At 44.9% G+C, this 12,356-nt stretch overlaps 1 non-coding gene across 1 annotated transcript; it reads left to right on the top strand.

The window, feature by feature from the left end:
* The first annotated feature begins 11,612 nt into the window (after positions 1 to 11,612).
* TRNAS-GGA (transfer RNA serine (anticodon GGA)) lies at positions 11,613 to 11,686 on the top strand. The gene has a single exon. It is a non-coding gene; the product is annotated as a tRNA-Ser (tRNA).
* Positions 11,687 to 12,356: the final 670 nt, after the last annotated feature.

Here is a 12,356-nt window from a genome sequence, read left to right as displayed (position 1 = left end):
AGTATGTGAAACTCGTGCTTGAGCGCAAACTAGCCGGATATTGCAGCTATATTTGGCACTTCTCGTATACCCATACGTGACAAGAGTTCTTCAGGTTACTTGCCGACTCGCGTGCGCACCCCGCGGTCATGGTACAAGCTGCCCCAGCGTTCGTTGCCATCTTCGACTTGCTCGTTTACTCTTGCCGTATCGTTTTCGGCAGGTGGACTTTTCAGTAGAAAAAATAAAAGATTGGCATAGCTATAAAGAGCTTCGCAATTACGCGCTCTAACCTTGTATGGAGCCATCTGGAACAGAGGGGCCGCAAATTTGGTTTGTAGAAACTTTTTGATATACTGCCGCCGAGAAGCAGCTCTTCTGCACGGTTCGAGAACGAGGCTCGGCGGGTTCCTTTTTTCGGCGAGCGGATATTTATTGGGGCCCGAGGCGGCGTCCGCGCGTGTGCGGGGCGGCCACCCACTGTCGGAGAATCCCTTGGCGCCAACCAGGCCGGCATTCCTGCGCCTGCAAATTATGATAGAACCGCACGCCCGCGCGCGCATGCTAAGCGCGCATTTTACGATCTGCGGACATCTTTGAACTTCTCCTGCGGGCGGGATTAGGCGCCCCCTTCAGACGCCGGCCGGGATTTACGGCCGCCTCTGCGGCCCCCGTTTCCGATGGCTGCGCTCAAGGGCGGCAGCCAGCGGGCAGTGTTATTCGCGGCAGGGTTCGCTCGCCCGGAGCCAGGAATTCGAGAGAACGGGGCCAGAGGTCCGACCGGCTGGAATGCGTGGCGGCAGTGCCGCCTGGCCGGTGAACCAGCGTCGACTGGAGCGTGCCCTTCTAGGCGCAGTTTACGGTATCAGGTAACCGCATTGTTGAGAAGAGGAAACAAGCGTCGGTGGCCCTTGCTACGAATACTGCACTTTGTTGAGATAAGTCCACTTATCTTCATTACCGTGTCGTACACCTCCCATAATAAAATATAGGGCGTCGCCAGATAACGTTCAGCATGTGCTAGTGATGCTGTGTTGCGAAGCCACTAAAGGAATGTGACGGTAGCTGCTGAGTTTTTAGAGACAATTCATGAGTGCAAAGCCATATAGGCTGCTGCTACGTATGTACGTTTGGGAGGCTGTGGTCCATAAGTTTGGGTCACATTACGAAATCCAGAGACATTTGCAGGGTGTAAGTGTCTATAGAATCATAAAGTGTCCTTATTCAAGCGTTCTTGCTAGCTTTGTCTTCCACTGCGCAGCCCTTTTGAGCTCCGGTTATCGCGAAGATGTGCAATCCACATGATACCGCCTGTTAGTCTCCTTAATTGTCAAGCAGTTTCACCCATGTTGTCTTCTGGATATTAGAAAGACGGTCCATTCGTGAATGCATCTAAACCATCGCTCTGTAGAGTTCAGTTGAGGTTCCGGGCTGAGAACGTAGAAGACACAAAAATAAATCGTTTATACCAGCAACTCTGGGGGAATATTTTTTCAGGTGAGCTTTATGTGACCTCCCGTACAATTCATTTCATTTTTATTTAGCTTGCATTCGCAAGGGGAAAGTCGGGAATAGAAGCTATAAAATTACCTTGGCAGGGATCCCGGCCCCTCACATAATGGCAACAGCATATCGGGTACAAAGCGAGCAATATTGCTGATTCGATGTGAATAAGAGGGCAATTTAAATAAACAAGTTAGCATATGCAAGACGACAATACTTCACAATGCATAGGGCACATTCTTGCACATCGGGTAGAATGTGTAGAACATTATGCACAGCATGTAGACCTTTGTGCATGAGTAGGCAATTTGCTGTACAGGAGGCACGTACGTTCAATGTGTCCAGCAAGGAACGTGTGTTCCCACTGCGATATATACAGGAATCTGATAGTATCCCGGCGGGATTAACTTATAAAATTATTCGACTCGTATAGTAGGTCGAAACTTGTCAAACGGGACATTTTAATGTGGGCACAGCATATTTGAAAGATTACGCGTTGTAAAGTGCACGAGGTGTGGTGCGCGTGGATACACTATTTTTTTTTTTTCGAAGTCGATGTCGCGCGTCTTCTTGCAGCTGCAGGGCTGAAGAAATTATAAAATTATTTCTTCCTTCACGAAAGGTTTATAGGTTAGCAATAACCTAAAACTATAGAGACGAAATACTAGGAAACTGGTGTATTGCTTGAAAAAGAGGTGTTTTAGGAATAGATCCACCTAGATTAGCTTTCAATATTCAAAATATGTAATTCGCTCATTTAAAGAAGACGCATTCGCCGCTTTTCCAGACAATTTTTTATTGCGTCCAGATGGAGAATAAACTTCTTAAATAAAAAGAAACGGTACGAGGTAGACTGTCTCAGCGTACCTTCAATCAACTTACGGCTTAGCGAGAAACGCATTTGTAGCACACGATGTAAGCCTCAGGCAGAGCGTACACTGACAGAAGCGACCAACACCGCATTGGCGGAAACACATGGTGTTAGTGCACTTGTAGAAACCGTCAGCGAAGCAACGAGAAACGCCACTGAATGGCATTGAAGAGAGAGAGGGAAAGAGGACACTTATAGGCAACCAGGTGAATGAAATTTTGCAAACTTTCGGACCGTACATTCTGGACTAGGTGTATTCGAGATCTCTATAGGATTGCGCCCTGCTTCAGTATCCATGCATACGTTTCCCATTTGCCCTATATTGTATTAAAAATCCCGTTTTTGCCTTTTCGTTTCGCAAGTGCGTCCCTTTAAAGAATGGAGAGGACCGTGCACTCCACCCTAAAGCGGTGAGCTTAAGGTCTTCTCCTGTACAACTCAAAAACCGCATCAAAGCTCTTAATACGCCGTTCTTCAACTCGCGCCTATTCAAAATCGTCCAATTTTAGGGACGGCGCAAAACGGCCCATTACGCGTGACCCGGCCGCTTGTGGACAAGCGTTATGCCATCTATAGTTTATGGTAAAAGAAGTGCTCGCCAGTTTTGGTTTTCAGTGGTTTCTTTAAAGCAACGTCGCTAAACACCCCGTTCGTCAGAAAATCTGGCGTCGATGTTGTCGGAATCGCGAGCGAAAAATCACGGCCATGGCTCTGACAGGTGGCGTGGCCGTGCACTGGCTCATCATTGGTTTGCTTGACGTCACGAGACCAGGTTATCCGAACTGGCACCAACTCCAACTGTGGATTCTCCTTTGAGATGGGAGGGTAAGATGGGAACCAAGCCTTCCCTTGAAATCCGAGTCAGACATATAGGCCGCTCAGTCACGTTCGTATTTGGTTAAAGCGGGCTTTATATCTACGCCGGATAATCTGTTATATATCGCGGTAGCTTGCGACTGCATGGTAACGAGTAAGTTTCGAATAACAGAGGCACAAATTAAGGGTTTAGTGTTTAAGCTAGCAGCGAAGTGCATGCACGCGAGCAAGTACCGCAAGGGGAACCGTAGACGGGAGAGGGGGGGAGGGGGGTGGACACATAATTTTTGGGTTCGTGTTTTAACCTTTGTAATAATGCCTAGGACATTACTGTACACGGATCACCACATAATATTCGCCTACGACTGCCGAATAATTTATAATCGAATTTCTTTTCTCACCTGTTTTGGTTTCGGTTTTTCAACAGCCGAGCAATGGCTGTGATATCAGAGTCAAATCTAAGTCACGCGAGTGATGAAAATACAGCGATATAATCATTGCTGTTTCGTTTGAATTCACTACAATGATATAGCCAGCCTACCTCAAGAACAGGAATCGCTACAAGTGAAGAATGAGCGATTATATCGCCGTTTTTTCATGCCGCGCATCAAGACATGATTGTGACGTCACAGCCATCTCTCGGCTGTCGAAACCAAAACTGGTCAGAAAAAAAAAATTCAATTTTAGATTATTTAGCGGTCATAAGCGAAAACTGCGTGCGGATCGATATACAGGAATGACTCACGCATGATTATTAGGAAGAAAAATGCGATCAAAATTTGGTATCTGTAGTCCTTTAACTCTGTCGGGTCATGCATACCCTTAAAGGCAGAGCTGACGTGCCCCCCGTAAACTTTTGTCAACTGCATCAAGAGTTGTTTAAAGTCTAGCGAAACCTATCGACGCGGAGCGACCAATGCGAGCATTGCGCCCAAGGTGGCGTACTCTCCTCGCGCCAGTGCTCTCACCAATGGCTGTGTTCTCGTGGCTTGCAAACGAGTCTTGTGTGAAAAGATGACAGCCATTCGTCTTACTTTATTTGGATAGAGATACATGCTCCACCTGGGGCGGACTATGGAGAGGTGTCCGTCGGTAACTTTTTTTCACTCCTTCCGTCTCCTGAACACTTCCTTGCAACTGTGAGCATAGTGAAACGAGTTTTCTACAAGACGGTTCGTGGTCGACCCTGGCACTGCACTGCACGGAGTAGCCCGAAGTTCTTCGGGTGATCAAGTGATATTTTTTTCTTAAGAGAAAGCTTAGCATTAAGAGTTTTGTAATCTTGAATAGTCATTTCATCATCATCATCATCATCATCATCATCATCATCATCATCATTTATTAACCCTTAAGGGCCCCTGTTGGGGTATTGCATAAGGGGGGAGCGTAAACAAAAATAGGTACAGAGCAAAGGTCAATATAAATACAGCAAGATAACACAAAACATAAAAGGAAGCAAAGAACACGCTAGTCATGAACAAGGGTTATAAACATCGCCTTAGTACCAAGAGCATCACATTCGTTGGCGAGAGGTTCGGGCAGCAGGGTGAGAACACAGTGGGTAACAGAAAAGGTCAATATAAGAAAAAAAAAATACATGGACATACATTGAAGCAAAAACATGTCAGTCCAGAAGGTAATTTAACAACATTGATTAATAGGGCCCTTTTTTAAACCTACATCATGCAGCTTCACCGCTGGAGCAAACTTTCAATATCTAGTGGTGTTTTTCTGCACTAGTGCAGCTGGTGTAGGTAAAAAGAAAAAATGGCCCAATATCGAATAAAACAGTGTTTTTTTTTTTTTATAAGCAATGCTTATTCTGTTCTTTTTTTCTTTATATGATTAAAGAAAGAGAGCTTGTAGCTACACTATGATAAGCTCAAATAAAAACATATAGGCGAAAAAAAAAATCTTTACGCAAATCATCTTGAAAAAAACCTCTATAAAACTTATGGCGGCGGTGTAGAGATTGCCACAGCCAGACTTTCAAGTGTTTCCATGGTCAGGTATGCAATACTTGCCGACGCGGCCACTCCGGTACGTTTGCTGTGGATTATATGTTTATAAATATGCTTCGGAATACAAGGCACGTAAAGGTGGTTTTCAGAGAACAGTATAAAAGGCGGCGAAGCATGTGACATCAATGAGAGTACTGTAAGCGAGAGGAATTGTCTGCTTTAAGAGCCGAAGGGCATACTTCTATAATCAAATGACATCTTCGCTTAAGCTTCACTGGCTCTAAATGTCCATGTAGACGAAGGTTATGTAGACATACTGAGCTGTTTTAGGTTGCCCGATATTTCTGTTGTGCCGATCGCACATACGCGTGCTTTCTCTATTTATCGCCGGAGAATTTTCGTGCGCATACTGCATTAGTCTCGAACTCTCGCGCTTAGAGTTGCCGTTACAACTCAGGCTGACTGTTTCGCGTTTGCGCACCTCAAAGATATGGCTAGTCTTCTTGTTCTTTTTCTTTTTAATTTCTTGGCTATGGCATGATACTCATACTGTGGATATCTCGCGAACACGAAAATAGTGTCTCAACTAGAAGCCCTTCACTACATAAAATTTACTACATAATGCTTCCTCATTGTAGCCACGCTACGGACATTATTGGGCGACTGCTTTTACTATCTGTAGGAGCCAAGGTGTTTTATTAGCCTGTCACGTGTTCCGTGAATGTTTAGTTGTGGGGTGCTATGACTTTCTCGCTCCTTTTAAGTTTGGGAGGTGATTTCAATCTATATTTGACGGAATATTTGAAGTTGTTAGTGTATTATGCTCATTGCATAATATAACCAGGAAGTGGTGCAAAATATAGATGATATTATTTCCTTGTACAACACATTTTGTTTACGACCTTGATTGTGTCCCTGTTCTAATCACAGTGAAATTACGGTATCCTTGGTCGGGTAAGGCACACTCGAGCCGAATTTATATTGCATTTGGTGAGTGCTCCTATCATTTGTACGCGTTGTAGAAGCCAGATTTACAAGCTGTACTTTGTACAATGCAGCCCGAATTACGACAGCGAGCTGTACGCTGACGTCAGGGAAGATCCCGCATATCATACCACAGCTTCGATAAGGTGAAAGAGGTGGCTTGGCAGAAGTCACTTTTCGGTGATTGCAAAAAGTTTTCTTTTTTTTTTTCTTTTTTTTTTTTCGGGGTCTTTGAGTGAACAGGAAGTGTTCGGATGCCCTCTCCAGCTGATGTTTATGCTCACAGCACCACGGCTCTTTGCCGACGACGAAATGACAACGCGGTGAACTGCTTGGGGACGAATGGATTAAAAGCAGATATTCGCGCTGCTTGACACGTCCGACAGACTCTCTATGCCAGGCGCGCACTCGTCGTTGGACTTTCTCGTCGCCGCTGGGTCCGATCAACGCTTCCGCCTCTCAGACGTAAACACGCTCGTTCTGCATTCGTTTTACGCCAGCGAAGCAGGGTGTCCGCTTTGTTCGCATGCGGCCAGTGTACGAAAATGGGAGAGCGTGCATGAATAGCTAGTCTACAACCAAACATGCGTCATCGTGGGCGCGGCTGCTCATGAATGAGCGACCGAAGAGGGACCAGCGCGCGACCCAAACGCGACCTTGCTGTTTCCGCGGAATCGGTCGCCGCTCTAGTTTGCGCGCGCAAATGAACGAGCCGTCTCTATCACACCCGCGGGAGATCGAGGCTGCATGCGCTGTTCCCGCGTGTGGTGAGCGTGCGCCAGATAGGTCAATCCCCGAGAGTCAGGGACAAAAACGTGCTGACGTCATGCACCGAGTTTTTGCCCGCGTTCGGCAGGCCGCGGATATCTGTACCTGCGCAAATGCGCGCCGTGACGCCATTGCGAGTTTGTGAGCCAAACAAACTCGGGCATAATTTAATGGGCCACGGGGGGGTCTGGGCTTTGATGAACCTCATCGCAGCATGGTATCCAAGGTCATTGATATGCATTTTCAGCTTGTTGTGGCTGCGCACATCGGGTGGCGAAGAGTTATGACGCTGTTACGGACAAATTTGAACGCCGAGCGTAGTACATGCGCAGCCTACTGCTGTTAAATTAATTTCTATATTGCATTGCGAGTCCTTGGTTTTCCAAGTTCACTGTATATCATATGGGGCTCGGATAGGAGCACTAAATAAATGCCATGGACTAATCTGGAGAGAAGGGTGCATACACGCAGAATTTCGGGGTTAGGGGATTAGGTTCACTGCCATTTAAATGCTGCATAATGAATCGTCGATACACAGAATGACCTTGTTTTTAAATATATACAAATTTTCATATCAAATATCGTGAAAGATACGTCGCTGCGGCCTGTGCACATGGATCGTACAGAAACAGGAACGCTATCTACGCGATAGAGCTCAATTGATGACGATTAGGCACTAAGATGAAATAATATTCTTTGTAATTCTTGTTTTAGGATGCATTATTATGTTGAGAAATTGAAGGCCGTCAGCTTAGAAGGTGAGCCAAGTTTCCAAATAGTCTGAATCGGCATCGTGGTTCGATATATCGAAGGTGAAGAACGCGCCATTAAAAGCTGGCCAATTTTGCCTTTCTCGCGTTGTTCATTTATGGTTTGGTTTAGTTTGGTTTACGGGGTTTAAGACCCCAAATTGACTCACGCTGTGAGAGATGGCGTAGTGGAGGGCTGTAGAAATTTCGACCGACTGGGGTTCTTTAACTTGCACTGACATCGCCCTCTCCTTTTTGTAATAAATGCTTTCCACCACCACCTGCCGGGGCTCATTCTTAGTTGCAGCATTCGAGCGCCCGAACCCATTACCACAATGGCGTCGTAGTATTTCCAATGCTACAAATAAAAACACAGTTCGTGGATAATATGGTGTAAAAGAAGTTAATTTCACTTCAACAACCCGAGGATATAAGAAATTTTATAAATTTGAAAATTGGGAAAGCAACTCAGCGGGCTTTCAAAAACGTATTTTTAGCGCTGGATACTTCCAACCGCAGCGTCTATTGAGAAAATTTAAAGACTATGTTAGTATTCAGTGTTTAAGGCACTCAATTTCACAACAGATCCTGCGCCCTAAAACCACGAATTACGGTCGGATCGCCGTTGTGAGTGGATGTCCGCAGGAAATAAATGGGCGCTCGAGGGTGTCTAATTTCTGCTTCGGCAGTCTGGCGGCGCGTTTCAGGTGTACGCCAAGAAGTAAGATAATTTCTCCCCCTTTTGTTTTTCCACAGTTCGGTCAGGCTTATCCTTGGTGTTGACGGCGCGTTTGAGATATCCACCGACAAGTGAGTTTTGCAGGTTTTTAAAATTGGTTTATAGGAAAGAAAAGGCGCAATTTCTGACACACTTCTTGGTGGCGACTTGAACCGCACCGTAAGAGAAGGGAGGAAGATGGGAGCGAAAGAAGAAAGAGGGGAAAGAGGTGCCATAGTGAAGGACCACGAAATAATTTGTACCACCTGGGGATCTTTAACCGAAGCTTGGCCTTGTGGTAGAGCATCCGCCTCGTGTTCGGGAGGTACCAGGTTCGATCCCTGTTGCCGCCGGGTGCCCACCGGCTTTTCAATGGGTACAAGCTTTCCCTCGGCCTGGTGCTCGGCTCTTTGGGGTGAAATGTTTGGGAAAGGGGTCATAGGTCTCAACTAGTTCCTCCGATGTGGCAGTGATCAGTTCCGCTCAGCACACAGACACCTTTGCGTTTCGCCTCAATAGAAATGCGGCTACCACGGCATAGGGTTCGAACACTGACGCTCCTGTCCACTAGCCGAGCGTCTTAACCACTGAACCACTGCAGCGAGTTTTTGTGCGTTTTTCAGTTTTAGTGAGGGGCACTGATGCGTACATCAGAGCCAAGCAAAAACGTTTGTCAACGTTTGTCGCAGCCTAGTTGCCTTAGCAACAGAGTGTCTCTGGACACCTCAGACACGTCGTCAACACTAATGTGAACCTAGAAAAACTTTCGTAAAACTTTTGAAAAGACGCAAGACTAACTTTTCGGTGGACACCTCAAATGCGCTGTCAGAGAAGATGCGTGCCGAATCAGAAATGAGACATCCTTGAGTGCGGTACGACTTTCCTCGAATTAATTTCATGATTACATCTACTGGCGACGGCGAAATTGACTGTGGTAGTGCGAAAGCACTATACTGTCACAAGGTGCAACCCGATCACCTGACCTAATATGACCTTGAGGGCTTCCTTTCAAAACCTTTGCATAGCAACCGTCTACCCATAGCGAAGTCATGTACAACATAGTATACACCCGGCCCATCCAGGTTCACCCGGGTGGACATTCCAATTGTCGCTGCAGGCTGTATAGTTGGTGCATTTCTTAAACTATATATGTTTTAGGCGCGGAGCAACGGGACACAAGAAACAGCAGACAGGACAAGGCGCTCCAATCACATACCAGTTCAGACATTCCAATTACAGATCAATTTCCTTATTACCCAAAAGATGTAAACTCCTAGAGCATATCGTTCAGAAATACATAGTGGAGCGTTTAACTCAGCACAACATACAGGGTGTTTTTTTTTTTAACTGTTTACAGGTCCGTATTTAAACCCTGTGCAAGATACGTGAGTGCGGTCTGTGCAAGTGGATTGTATACAGTAAGGCGGACATTATGTACGTGATAGAGCTCAGTAATCAAGCAATTAATTAAAAATTTGCTTATGAACTGTTTAGCTTTTTATTTCAGGGGCTAACATTATTCTTACAAAAATGATGGCCGTGAACAGAAAAGCTATGTCCCGTTTTTAAATCTTCATTATCGGCAACGCAGTTCGAAATGTTCAATGTTGAAAATACGCATTTTTTCGCTCGTAAAGCTGGCTTCCCGCAACGCACATTTTTAATATGGCGTTGTTTTGTCTATTTTATGCCATAGAAGCAATGAGCGTTATTTCCATGGCAATACTATGTCCTATGTCCAGCGACGCAGTCTTAAAGATGTGCATTGCGGGAGGCCAGCTTTACGAGCTAAAAGTATTTCGAACTGCATTGACGATAAAGGAAATTAAAAAAATGTGGACTCAGTTTTTCTGTTGAATTTTGATGATGTAATGCTAATTCCTAAGATCAGAAATAAAAAGTTCATTAGTTATTTTAGTTAATTAATTTCTTAATCACTGAGCTCTACCATGTACATAATGTCCACCTTACTGTACAATATACCTAACAGACGGCACTGATGTGTCTGTCACAGGGTTTAATATAATAACTTATAAACAGATTAAAACAACGCCTTGTATTGCAAATACACAACATCGTTTCCTTGCAGGTTTTTCTACTGTGTCGTGACTAACTGAATTCACGCATGATATCGCTACGACGCTTAACGCGCGGGGACAGATTGATGCTTTTTTTTAGATCATGCGAAGGCATTTGATACTAAATTGAAGGCCTTTAATAATGATTCCAACCTTGTTGGCTGTTTAACTGGTTATTTGCTCTCACGTTCGCAGTTCATTTCTTTTAACCAGGAGAACTCATTAATTAAATTGAAGGCCGTTATTGATGGCTCTGACCTTGTTGGGTGGTTAACTGATACTTGCACTCGCGTTCGAAGTTAATTTCTTTTAACCAGGCGAATTCGCTTAGCATCAAGGTAACTCCGGGGGTGCCGCAATGGTCTGTTTTAGGGGCACACTTTTATTTATCATCTACATCAATGACGTCATTACAGCTATTGGCGACCTTCAGGTAAAAATTCAATTGCATGCCGTCGACCGCGCCTTTTTATTATTATGAAATCTCGTAAATTCCTGATCAAGAGAAGCTAAACCCTGCATGTTCAAGTTCATGTGTCTGGTGTCTGGTGTGAGAACGGGCAGATGTCGGTTAATTTCAAGAAGGTTGTTTTCATGTCATTTACGAACAAAAGAGAACCACTTAAGTACACCTATAATAATAAGTGCAACAGCCTATCACAGGTAAACGAGTTTAAGCATTTAGGGATAACGGAGGGGGGGGGGGGGGGGGGGGGGCTACATTTAATCTTAAATGCATCGGCACATATATAGTATAATTTACGCGAAAGCGCGAAGGAAACTTGCCTTTCTGGAGCGTAGATTGAAAACGGCCCTCAAAATGTGCAAGCTTACAGCGTACAAACCTGTGATAAGACCGATAATCCAATATGCATCCACTGTTTATTCCCCCCATCATTAACACGATATAAAGTAACTAGAGTATGCGGACAGATTTATTTATCGGCGTTATGACCCTTCTCGCCCTCGTCTCATGCCACTATCTTATCCCTTTCTGACAGGAGGATGCATGACCACATAATTCCTTTGCACAAGATCGTACATGATGTCGGTCAAATATTTAGGGGAAACCCCCAAGGTGGAGTAGTCCATCTTGGGGGTTTCCCCTAAATATTTGATCAACACCATTCCCACTTCGAGTTATAGATCAATTCGCTCTCGCCCTACCATCTGATCTGCTGACCGTCCTGGTTAGCTCAGTCGGTAGAGCGACTGCCCCGGAAAGGCGGTGGTGCCGGGTTCGATTCCCGGATCAGGACGAATTTTTCTTTAACTACGAAGTTTCTGAGAAAGCTGTATAGCTTTCCTTTGTAGCCGTATGGCTGCGCTTGGGTGGATGCAATGAGTAATTACTCCCTTATTATATATCGTACATGATATATTCAAGTTTATACAAGTTCACCAATCCTGCACTACGCACGTGACACAGTAGCCCGCTCAACTTGGTTCCACTGTACTCATCAGTAAAGGTTCGTACAAATATTTTTTTTCCTCATACCATATTGGAAGGTTCATTTCGTGCACTGCAGCATGATGAATTTGTCAAAGAATTACTGAATCGCATGTAACAATAAATTTCCCTTTTCCATTTTTATGCGCACTTTGTAACCATATCATTGCTGCATCCCTCTGCAACTGTGTTCTTTTTTTTTTTTTGTACGCTTGTTGTTTCATCATGACCATTGTATATGTACCTACTCCTGTAATGTCTCGCTCTGCGTGGCAACAGTATATGTAAATAAATAAGTAAATACTTCACCACGGTGGGACTGACCTTGGCCAATAGATCTTTGGGCTCGCCTTTTACCAACACTCTTCCACACGGATTTAACAGTCTAGTCAGAGTAAAACCACTATTAACTTTGTATCACTAAACCAGCTCGGAGTGAAGAAAGACTCTTCTTGAACAACAACGCGCTGCTTCAGCGG

The sequence above is a fragment of the Amblyomma maculatum genome, chromosome 1, assembly GCF_055883805.1.
Source record: "Amblyomma maculatum isolate TAMU_Amacu chromosome 1, ASM5588380v1, whole genome shotgun sequence".
Lineage (NCBI taxonomy): Eukaryota > Metazoa > Arthropoda > Arachnida > Ixodida > Ixodidae > Amblyomma > Amblyomma maculatum.
This window is presented reverse-complemented; position numbering and strand designations above follow the sequence as displayed.